At 39.5% G+C, this 12,035-nt stretch overlaps 1 protein-coding gene across 17 annotated transcripts in view; it reads left to right on the forward strand.

Annotated features, from left to right (window-relative positions):
- Positions 1–12,035, forward strand: part of LOC106079313 (protein couch potato-like) — a 324,431-nt gene that overhangs the window by 126,588 nt on the left and 185,808 nt on the right. The window lies entirely within an intron of this gene.

Below are 12,035 nucleotides of genomic sequence, written 5' to 3' on the forward strand. Positions count from 1 at the left end.
TCACAAACATCATACATCTAATTTTTTTTTTTACATTTTACATTTGCGAATTATTTTTACTTATAAGACTTTTTTTGTAATGCATTAGAAAAGTGATATATAAATTAAGGCCCCGGTCTACGGGTCATATCCGGCTAGTATAAGTATCATTTTCGGTAAAAGCAAACACTAACATTAATAAAACCATATGCATTTCTCCGTGGATCCTTTAGTTGAGACCTCAACCAACAATAAAACTGGTCCGAGGGTTGTAATTCCACTCTCTAGCGAAATAGAACAATCGAATAGAAACATTAACCCAGATCTAATAAGTACAATCGTAACAGTGACCTATATTACAGGTCCCTACTCAGACCTTGCAATCTATAGGGTAGATGATGTAAAGGTCATCTGTTTCTGTGGCCCGCGGTTTTACGAGGGTGTCGTGTGGCCAGCAGAACGACGAAACGCCTTTACTCTTCCCCAACTATGTCAGGTACCCATTAGAGCTGGGAGGATTCAGAGGTGCTCAAGCTCCCGGAATTAAAAGCTCCAGTCTTCACAAGGATTCGAACCCGGGACCTCGATTCGGAAGCCAAAGCTTTACCGCTCAACCACCGCGCCTGTCAGTGACCTATATGCATCAACATAATTCTTCAGTAATTCGTAACTTTGGAGAAGTCTGTATGGGAATGAAATTATCATTGCGATAATTTGGAAATTATTTCCATTGCAACCATCCCACTGGCTAAAAACTTTTTTCTTGGCTTTTCCTTTTCCTTCTCTTTCTCTCTCTCTCTCTCTCTCTCTTTCTTTCTCTGTCTTTCTCTTCATCTCTCTTTCTGTCTTTCTCTTCTAATCCTTCTTAGTATCATCGTCGGTGTCTCTACCTAACATCTCTCACTCTCTCACTGTTTTTTTTTCTCTTTTTGATTTTGTATCTACGATGATCTCTCTTTAGAACATCTTTCTTTTTTTTTTCTCTTTTTAATTTACATTGTTTATCTTTCGACATCTTTCTTTCTCTTCTTTTCATGTCTCTTTTGTATCTATGCTTATCGATCTTTTCAACATTTCTCTTTGGCCTTGCCTTATCTATTATTTGTATTTCTCTGTATCTCCTCGTGGTCTCCAATCTCTTTCTCTCTTTCTGTCTGATTCTCTATCTTTCTGTCTATGTTCTATCTGAGAATATCTTTCTCTCTTTTTTTCCTTTATTCGCTCTCATCTCTCTCTCTCTCTCTCTCTCTCTCTCTCTCTCTCTCTCTTGAGTTCTATATATATACATATCCCTATATTTATTCTTATATCTCCCCCACCTTCTCACAGTAAACGTCAGCACGCTATCACGTTCTATCTATTAATAGCTTTCTTTATCTTCTGCGTCATCGCCCCTGTCCTCGTTAATAGCTTTCTACTGGCTGAACTCGCTGAGAATTGTGTTGGCTGCGTTGAAAGAGCGCTTGGCTTCCAGTTACACGCTACAGGCATTTTAAAGTTCGAATCTTTTTTAGTTTTTTTTTTCGTCTGAAGTATCTTGTTTGCAATTTACATCACCAATTATTAGTTAACATCAATAATTGCAAATTTACATGATTGATTACTAGTTTACATCATTAATGCCTAGTTTACATCACTAATAGCAAGTTTACCATTTGACATAATTAATTATGATGGTATTCCTAATTTATATAATAATTACTAGTTTACATCATTAATAGCGTTTATATTATCATTTACTACATACCATCATTAATTGCTACTTTGTATAACCGATGGCGAGTTTATATCTTCAGTTACTAATTTATATCATTCATTGCTAATTTACATCATTAATTGCAAACTTTTATCATTCATTTCCAATTCGCCCTCTTTTACATGTAACCCTTGAAATAGTCTCACACTAATTGATATTCAACATTAGGTTCTTATAAGCTTTAACCATAAACATGGACACACACAAAAAGTAAAGGTTTAGATGATTGATTCTTGTCGGTGTCATAGCTTGCAGGTGAGGGCTAGACGATCCAGCCCCCCTTCCTTTTTCCCCTCACGCCTCCATCTTATTTTGTTACGTCTGCTGTAATCCACTTCCGGTAATTGACAATGAAGGTCTTTCCAGACAAGTCAAGCAAAAAAAAAATTGTTTTTCTTCAATTCGTATTTTTAGCATGCACTCTCTTTATGTCTTGAAAAAAGATGGATATTTGTTTGTAAAATGTCTGAAAAATGTTTTACATGTTTCAATTGTTTATACAGATTTAAAGATAATTACACTCCTTGCCTAAGCCTCCCGAAGACGACGGGATATAAAGGTGGGCAGAATTCGAACCCGGGATCATCGTAGCATCAAACGAGATCCGAGCGCTGACCACACGACCAGGGAAAAGTTCTTGTAACTCTAAAACGGTTCTTACTTTTTTTTCCAAGAATCTTGACTGTTTATGTTTGTTATATGGGAAGAGAAGATCATTAGCTGATCAGCAAGGCAGTGACAACTCTGGTAGACAGTTTTAATTGGTTTCAATTTTTTTATTATTAAAATAATGAAGCATTGCAAGAAAAAATAGAATGAGAAATGATAGACCAGCTTGTATTCTCTAAAGAGACCTTGTTGCTAAAGATCTTGTATCTTGTGAAGACCTTGTTTCTGAAGATCTTGTTTCTGAAGATCTTGTTTGAGAAGATTTTGTCTCTGAAGACAGTGTATCTGAAGACCTTATGAAGACCTTGTTTCTGAAGACGTTGTTTCTGAAGATCTTGTTTCTGAAAATCTTTTTTTGTGAAGATTTTGTCTCTGAAGACATTTTATCTGAAGACCTTATGAAGACCTTGTTTCTGAAGATCTTGTCTCTGAAGACCATATCTCCGAAGAACTTGTTTCTAAAGACCGTGTCTCTGAAGACCCTGTCTCTGAAGACCATGTCTCTGATGACTACTTTTCTGAAGACCCTATCTTTGAGGACCGTGTATCTGATGTCTCTTTCTCTAAAGACCTTGTCTCTGAAGACTCTGTCTCTGAAGACCTTGTCTATGAAAACCTTGTCTGCATGATCTTGGCTCTCTCGCTGTTTCTCTCTCTCTCTCTCTCTCTCTCTCTCTCTGCATCTCTTTATTTCCTTTCTCACCAGGACAACAATGTATAAATCCAAAATTGTAATCCTGTAATCTTCCCTTTCATTGATCAGTTCATTTGTTTTTCTTCCAACATTTCTTCCCACTAACTCGCAAATACAAAAAAAATAGTTATGCAAGTCTATGTCCCTAACAGCTATATCCCTTCCTTGTTCTCCCATTGCAAACTAAAATCCCATGAGACGAGATCGAGGTCCTCCACTCTGATAATTCAATGACCAACCCCACGTTAAAATCGGTCAGATAACAACACACACACAAAAAAAGGGTCCAACAAAAACACTTCGCTATTTTGGCCACACTCTACCCAATGATGGCCCTGTTTATTGTTTCTCATCCCCCCTCCCCAACTTTAGGTCCTTACCACCTCCATCCCTTCCCCTTCGACCCATTTTGCTGTTTAATTTCCTATTAGGGCACGGTGAATATCTGTTTCGCGAGCCCTCAGCTTTCGATATCAAGGGGCATTACTCATCCAGCATTGAAGAAAAAAAAAGAAAGCGAAACAAGAGAAGTTATCGAACGTTAATTAGTGAGCCTTTAAAGTTTTATTGCCATCTCGTAACTTCCAACTTATTGGATCAGTTCTTTCTTTCTTTCTTTCTCTCTTTCTTTCCCTTCCATGTTTTTCTTTCCTTCCTTCTCCTATTAACCTTCTTCTTTTGTCCCTGACCATTCTTAGTTTGTGTTTAAACTGGTCAGTTTGTCGTTCCTGAGTCACCGCTGGCCAGTAGAGTTTAGTCAGTCAATATGTCTGTGGGGCGATTTTGGTCAGTTGGTCGATTTGTTATTACACATTTGGGGTTATTTTGGGTCAGCTGGTCGGTTTGTTGTACACACTTGGGTCATTTCGGGTCTCTTGGTCGATTTGTTTCGTAGCTTCCGAACGGCGCTTTCGATTTGTTTTTATACTTTTGATTTATTTCCGGTCACTTGGTCAGTTCCGGTTCTTCTTGGTAGCCGAATTTATTTCGTTCTAAGTTTAGTAGATTCCCATCAGCTTTAATTGCTAGCCATAATGGATATGATTTTATAATTATATTTTGTAAATAGTATACATATAATAAAAGGCTTGTCCTCGAGTCCCAAGGTTAACGAGGACTGCAGTATTTCCCGCGGCTGCCCGGCTGCAACTGTGACCCACATATTTTGCCATAAGAAAGGCAAGCATAACCATTGTCCGCAGGTGGTTGATTAAGATTTTCTGTCCGCCGTCTGCGACTTTCGGTCTCAAATGTGTATCTCGCGGCCTTGGAAGTGACCTCCAGCTGTCCCGTTCTGAAGCCGCATGCAACCAGGTGCTCTCTTCTATGTCAGCTAAGGCAAGTTGGTGCCTAAGCTGGTCTTTGAAGCGTTTCCGTGGGGCTTGATTTCTTCATTCAGCCTCAGCTTTCAGCGTCCAGCTTCAACAACCATACAGCAATAGAGTGACCCACTAAGGAAGAATACCGTTTTAATTTTACTCGGATCCTGATGCTACCACATTATACCTTTTATTGCATTTGGAACTCCAATTGCGTAAGCGCAATACTTATCTCTTGGTGATTTGTTTAACTCAGAACGAAAGGCTTGCACTGAAGTTCTGCGGGAGAAGGTTATATCAGCTTATTTCATTTAGAAGCTCGATAACTTGTTTCTGCTCGTCTCAATTCTAGCTCTAACACTTTTTGTTTTTCTCTATTTTCTTTTCTCTCTTTCTCCTTCTCTCTCTCTTTAGTCTAGTTATCCGTAGGTTTTGTTCTTCGTGTCCCAGGATCCCTTGAGGGATCAGACCAGAGGTTTGCCCTACAGCTCCCAGTGGGTTCACTATCATGTGTTGCGAATCGCGCGCGACTGGGGGGGGGGGGGCGAGAGCAGGGGCGCTGATGGTGGCGGTGTGTGAGTGGGGCGGTGGTGGGGGGTGATATCGAGGTGAGGGAGTGTAGATGAAAAGTGTTAGGGAGGGGGAGGGGGGGGTGAAGTTGTCTTGGGAGTATATTTCCAGATAAAAGGTCAATTGGACGAGTCTGCGGAATTGAATTTAGCAGTGTGGTATGTGTTAGACAATGCGTTTAGTGGGAAATATTGACCTAGTTCTCGTTCCTCCATTTCCCTCCTACCCCCTGCCCCCCTACTAACCAAGTCACACTCCCCAATCCTCTGTTTGTCTCTTTGAAGCCTATTGACCTAAGTGTTCGTTCGTTTGATCTGCCCCTTGGAACGCGTGATGCCCCAGTAGGAAGTACATTTTAGAACTCACTGTCCATCAAGTAAGGAGGAAAAGCATACGTTCAGCTGGCACATTGGTCTTAGAGGTGTCGTCACATGACTATAATCTTCACCTTCCTAGAGCTGAGGACACATGGGTTAAAAGACTATAACCTTCACCCTCCTAGCCTTTTTAAATGGGACATTGTTATTCTAATAATTAAGTGAGCCGTGAAAGAATGCTGCCTGGTCGTGTGGAATGCGCTTTGAACTGTTGTCCCGAATGTCGCAAGTTCGATCCCCACCTTCTTCCATTCCCCACAGGCCTGAAGTAGATTTGCGCTATGACGAAATAATTTTCATTTTTGAAGGAACGTCCTAACCTTATAAGAGCTTAGAAACAGAATCCTTCTACCAAGATCAAATGTCTTTAACAAATGAGCATTGGATGTCCCTTAGTTATCAAACTGTATCAACACTTTGTTACATAACGAGGGCATTGACTACACGTTTCCTTTCCTTTGAAGAATAATACGGGTACCAATTAGGCTCCTCATTTCTTGAGACTTCACCCACACTTATCCCTTATTCTGTTGGACCGTTGGGGCACCACACAAGATTTGTTAACCGTCTTATTCCGTTCCTATCTTGTCTTTTGCCTTGGAAACAATCTCTTTTAATGACAGACACGTCCATTCTTTTATGCTGTCTCTCCATCGCTTTCTCTCTCTGCCTCCTCTTCTTTTTCCTGGTACTGTTTTCTGAAGGAAGGTCTTTGCGAGCCCTGAGGACTTTGCGATATGGCCATAAGTTTTAGTTTGCGTTTTTTGACAGAAGTAAGCAGGTGATCTTGGGGTCCAGTCACTGTATTAATCCTGTTTCTAATCTCGTTTGTAATGCGGGCTTTGTAAGTGGTACCCAGGGTCTACCCGTTGTCGAGACATATTTATGTGCTTAGCGATGGCATGTGCCACTCAAGACCTAACTGGCGTGCTTCAAATGAACGCTGGAGGCATCAACTCGCAGAAGCTGCTTGAAAGAATATCTTATTAATGCTAACATCTGCTCTGCTTTCATTTGTTCTTGAGACGCTGGAGTTTAGTGTTATATGATTTTTGCGTTGTTGAAATTCTAGATGTTTATTTAGTAACACAATATTTAAACGGAGAAGGGGAGGATCCGTGAAATAGAATTTACTGAATAAAAACATACAATTGAATAATTTAATAATACGAATCTGAATTGTAAAATAAATATTCACACAGAATATTTCATACATAATGATACTATAGAAACTGGAACAGACACAAATTAGAGCATTGAGGTTCATTTTTTTTTTTGACAAACGAATATTCACATTTGACTAAATTAACACTAAATTTAGAAAGCCTTCAGGAGAGAAGACTTAAAAGTAAAGTAGCAATAATTCATAAAACACTGAACCATAATATTCAAATACAAAAACAAAATTTAATAAAATACTCAGAATGACACAAAGATAAAGGCACATTCCTCGTTCCATATGCTAGGACAAATTTGTACAAATTCTCTTTCTTCCCTAGTGCTATCAGAGCATGGAATGGGTTGCCTGAGCCAGCCAGGAAAACCAATGGCTTGGCAAAATTTAAGTCATTGGTTAACATGCATGACTAGATGCATGACTCGTAGGACGTAATCATCTTTTTTGAAGTAAGTCTGTATTTTATAAGATAAGATAAGAAATAAATTTATCAAAATAGTAAATCAACAGTGAAATCATCGCAATGAGCCACAAAAGTTTCAACTGACTGACAAGTGACTCCATCGTTCCGTTTCTCCTCATTTCAAACACATTTGAGACGCTGTTGTGATTGTTGTGAACTCCTTACTGGGATTATACTTGACACACAACGTACTAGCAATACTTCTTTCAATATCTCAAAGAGACGCCAGAGATGAATTAACAACAAAAAATATAACTTTAATAAAAGTAATCAGGGTAACTGTAGCTGATGACAACGCATCAGACGTTAACTCAGGGGTTCTCAACCTGTGGATCGCGACCCCGTTGGGGGGTCGATTGACGATTTGCCAGGGGTCGCCTAAGACAATCGAAAAAATGGATTGTTATTGTCTATTCTTCTGTTGCTGTATGTATGTGCGGGGGGGGGGGTCGCGGCAGAGTGGAGGATTGTAAAAAGGGGTCGCCGAGCCTTAAAGGTTGAGAACCGCTGAGTTAACTAAATGAATATATACATAATTATAAAACTGACTTCTGTATTACTCATATCGTACGACTAGGCTCCATAACTCAGGCCTCTAACAACAACAATAACAAAACTCAAGCGCCGTCACTCTGTCCCCACCAATGGACCAATGAACAAATAGTAAAAATAAATAAATAAACAAAGAATTCCTTGAATCTTCATAACCCGGGTTGTATCAACTGCTGTTTACAATCCTATATACAAACATGATCACCACAGACGCAATGTTGTATAAACCACAGGACCTGGTTCATTCTACAAGAGATCATCCCTAAAGATACTTAGAAGCAGCTCGCAGAAGAAGCTGAAGTCACTTTAGAAAAAGTTGCTTGGACCATACCAAAACTGTGTGCCTGTCTCTACAGACCTAGATGCTTCTGACCATGAGCAGTGGAAACACTCTTCTTGTGCGTTACTTCATAGCAACCCCCCCCCCCCAAAACAACATAGGTCACGTGCTTCCTGGTGATGGAGATAAGTATTCTGATGTGTTCTCTTTCTCGCTTCAAAAGGAAATGACGTAATGTTGGGGGTGAGGGGGAATCGTGTTTGACCTAGTTTCCTTCATCCAGGCCGGCCTGAAAATTGACTCCTGTCACGCAGTGGAGGGCTGCCTGGTCATATAGTGTGCGCTTCGGACTGTCGTTAAGATGGTCTCGAGTTTGAGTCCTGCCTGCCGTCACGCCTGTCCTGCAGGAGGTTTGGGTTCAAGGACGAACTAATCTTCATTTCAAAAGTCTGCAAAAAATGAAAACCAAACTGTTTCTTAGTTCTTCCTTATTCTCCTTTTAGTTTTTCCTTCTTCTCCTTAATTCAGTTCGTCCTTGTTCTCCTTTTTAGTTCTTCCTTATTCTCATGTCTAGTTCTTCCTTATTTCCCTTAGTTCTTCCTTATTCTCATGTCTAGTTCTTCCTTATTCTCATGTCTAGTTCTTCCTTATTCTCATGTCTAGTTCTTCCTTATTCTCATGTCTAGTTCTTCCTTATTCTCATGTCTAGTTCTTCCTTATTCTCATGTCTAGTTCTTCCTTATTCTCATGTCTAGTTCTTCCTTATTCTCATGTCTAGTTCTTCCTTATTCTCCTTAGTTCTTCCTTATTCTCCTGCTAAGCTCTTTCTTATTCTCCTTTTAGTTCTTCCTTCTTCTCCTTAATTCAGTTCTTCCTTGTTCTTTTTAGTTCTTCCTTATTCTCATGTCTAGTTCTTCCTTATTCCCCTTAATTCATCCTTATTTCCCTTAGGTCTTCCTTATTCTCATGTCTAGTTCAATCCTTATTCTCCTTAGTTCTTCCTTATTCTCCTGCTAAGCTCTTTCTTATTCTCCTTTTAGTTCTTCATTACCCTACTTAGTTCTTCCTTATTCTCTATATTTCTTCCTTAATCTCCTTAGTTCTTCAGATTTATCCTTATTTCTTTATTATTCTCCTTAGTTCTTCCTTATTCTCTTTAGTTCTTCTTTATTCTATTTAGTTCTTCTTTATTCTCCTGCTTAGTTCTTCCTTGTTCGCTTCCGTGTCTCTCAGACTCACGCATCAACTCTTGTGTATACAGTCCTGTGACACTGTGGATTTATGTTTTGTTTCGCTGACTGTCCGTTCCTCTGTCCCACAGTATCGATCAACTTGTTGTCTGTGCCTGGGGAAAACTGTTATCTGTAGTTTAGCGCTAAATGTCATATCAAAAGATCCTACTTCGGGCCCATCTTATACACAATGGCCTTTGACCTTTTCGTTGCATCACGGAGACGTAGTATTTGGACGCACTGTTTCTGCATCATCCCCCCACCCCTTTTTTTGCTCATCACGCACGCGCGCACCGGTGCGCGTTCACTCACGCACACGCTATCACTCACGCAAGTATATTCATAGAATCTCACTGTGACAAGCGCATAATAATTATAACCTTATCATAAGACTCTCCCTTTTTCTTTCTCTCTCTCTCTCTCTCTCTCTCTCTCTCAGAGAGACAGATCGTCTTAGACGCACACACACACACACACACACGTACAAAAACGCCCTCACACGCTTATACGCCCTATGGCATCCACTTGTGCGGGGACGCCCTCTCGATGTTGAGGGTCTCCCTCTCTCCCTCTCCACCGTATATCCCTCTCTCATCCTTTCTATAGCCAACCGTATCGATCAAGCCTCTCTGCCCACGTAGAGTATATACACGAGGACCCACGTTGCAAGGAGAAATACAAACTAGGGCGGTATAGCTAGGGCACTGAGGGAGTGGGGCGTTGGGTGGAGAGGTCTGGGGTGGAATGTGGCGCCCCAGTACTTGGCATTGTCTGTTCACATTCAAGTAGTTCTTATTCTTTCACCTGTGATGATTATTTGGTATCGGTTGAGGTATTGGTCCATATCTTTCTGTTGTTTTTCTTCATTGATAGAAAAAACTTTCCTGTGATGGATGATTTCCGTTTGAAGACCATTGTGTTAATGTTAATTTAGTTTCTCTGTAATTTTTAACTTACTCTGTTTCTCTGTCTGTTTCTCTCTTTCTTTCTGTCTCAGGGCCGGATTTAAGTAAGTGTAGGCCCCGTGGAGGGCTTTTTCAAAAGCTTTAATAAAAGTCCACTAGGTAATAGTAATAGTTATAACTGTATGTATTTTAGAGGACAAAAATATAGTAAATTTACAGAGGCGTAGCTAGAGTGGGGGAGAGAGGGGGAGAATTTGAAAATCCCTCCGGGCCCTCACTCGACGGGAGGGCCCCCAAATGAGTGTTTTTTACATTAAATATTATGCAAAATTCAGGGGCTTTCAAAGAGTTCAATCCCCCCCGGGGCACCCAAATGATGGCAAATTCCTAGCTACGCCACTGTAAATTTAATCTCATTTTTTTCTTAATATTTAAAAAAACAACACCGCATATTTCAGTCCAAGTTGACGTAAATTCGGTACTGAATTTATATCTTATCTTATAAAATACAGACGTTACTTCAAAAAGAAGATGATTACATCCTTGTAAAAGGTTAAATGGTGTAATGTTTAAGAATGCAAATGTCGTGTAATGCTGGGTTCTTGCTTCCTGGAGTACTCTTGACACGTAACGAACACATATACTACAAACTGACTTAAGTCCGTTTCAGCAGACAAATATAAAGTTTATTTTACAACATAATAATAATACTGCACTCCTTGTTAGTGCTACGAGTCAAGAAATAACAAACAATCCTATCCGCATAACAGCGGTATCAAATGTATCCAATATATGTTAGTTACAAATCACGTCCGCATCTCAGCGGGTAACACTGTGCAGAAATATAGATCAACTAATACATGTCTCAAAAAGACCACTGGCAACAACTGCCCACAAGTTACTTTCTAACTGAAATTACTACAGACTTTTCTAAGTCGCTCCTGTCCGTTGCGGACTATAATATTGCTTGACCGCCCGGTCTAAAGGATACCACTTGACTTACTTGACTGACTTGACTGAATTCAAAGTCAACTTTGTTCATTCTACTTCCTGTTTTCTACATCAGGAATTCCACGTGTCTTTTAACCTCTTAACATGACGTGAAATTTAAATCATGCAATGTCAACTGAGACTGTCACAATCCTACGCCTCATATATAGGTCGAGCATGCTACCAACGCTACCAGCGGACACTTCTTAAACACAGCATCGTTGCCAACCGTCAGATTTAAAACATCGTCAGCAAAATGAGAAAAAAGTTTACGTAAAGGGATTAAAAGTTAAACTTTTTTTAAAGCTTATATCAGCTCACTCTGTCTGTCTGTCTGTCTGTCTGGTAAAAAAATTTTGTACACGTTATTTCTTCTACACCCAATCTCAGATTAAGCTGAAATTTGCCCAATTATTTCTTTTTACATGACAACACAAGATTTTTACCAAAAATTAACATATTTATTAATTAAGTATTGGTAATTAATTATTTTGTTTGGTATCTTGAACAAGGGAAAGAAATCGTACTTGACAGTGTTATAAGTTCAATTAGTTCCTTGAGGAATCTTGATCCCTGAGTGAATATTTTGTATGCATTTAAAAAACGATCATATTAACATTCACCACGATACCTCCTTCTTCCCTCCCCCTTTCTGACCTGGTCCAGACAGGTGAAAGGATCATAGCGCGTTGAGAAAGCTAAAAGCTAAACAAAAACTATTGGTAAAAATATTTCTATCGCACAGATTTATACAGCACACCAGAAGACATATTGTATGTGCCAAAACCCCAAATAACAAACTAATTGAAACAATTACACTTAATATTAGCTTTGTTTCCTAAAATAGTATTTTTATGTTTTTCTTGTTAAAACTATGACAGTATTTTGAGTTTTTAGTAGGAATGAAAAAAAAAAAAAGAGAGAGAACGGAAGTAGAAAGTAGATGATGTTTCTATCACGCGATGGTTTTATCTCCGGATATTCCCGGATTATCAGGTCTGTGTTTTGATTGGTCAGCGTGGCATCGAATGTGCACTGGCCCGTGGCTTTAAGGATTATGGTTCAGGGGTAT

This window comes from Biomphalaria glabrata, chromosome 18, assembly GCF_947242115.1.
Source record: "Biomphalaria glabrata chromosome 18, xgBioGlab47.1, whole genome shotgun sequence".
Taxonomy (NCBI): domain Eukaryota; kingdom Metazoa; phylum Mollusca; class Gastropoda; family Planorbidae; genus Biomphalaria; species Biomphalaria glabrata.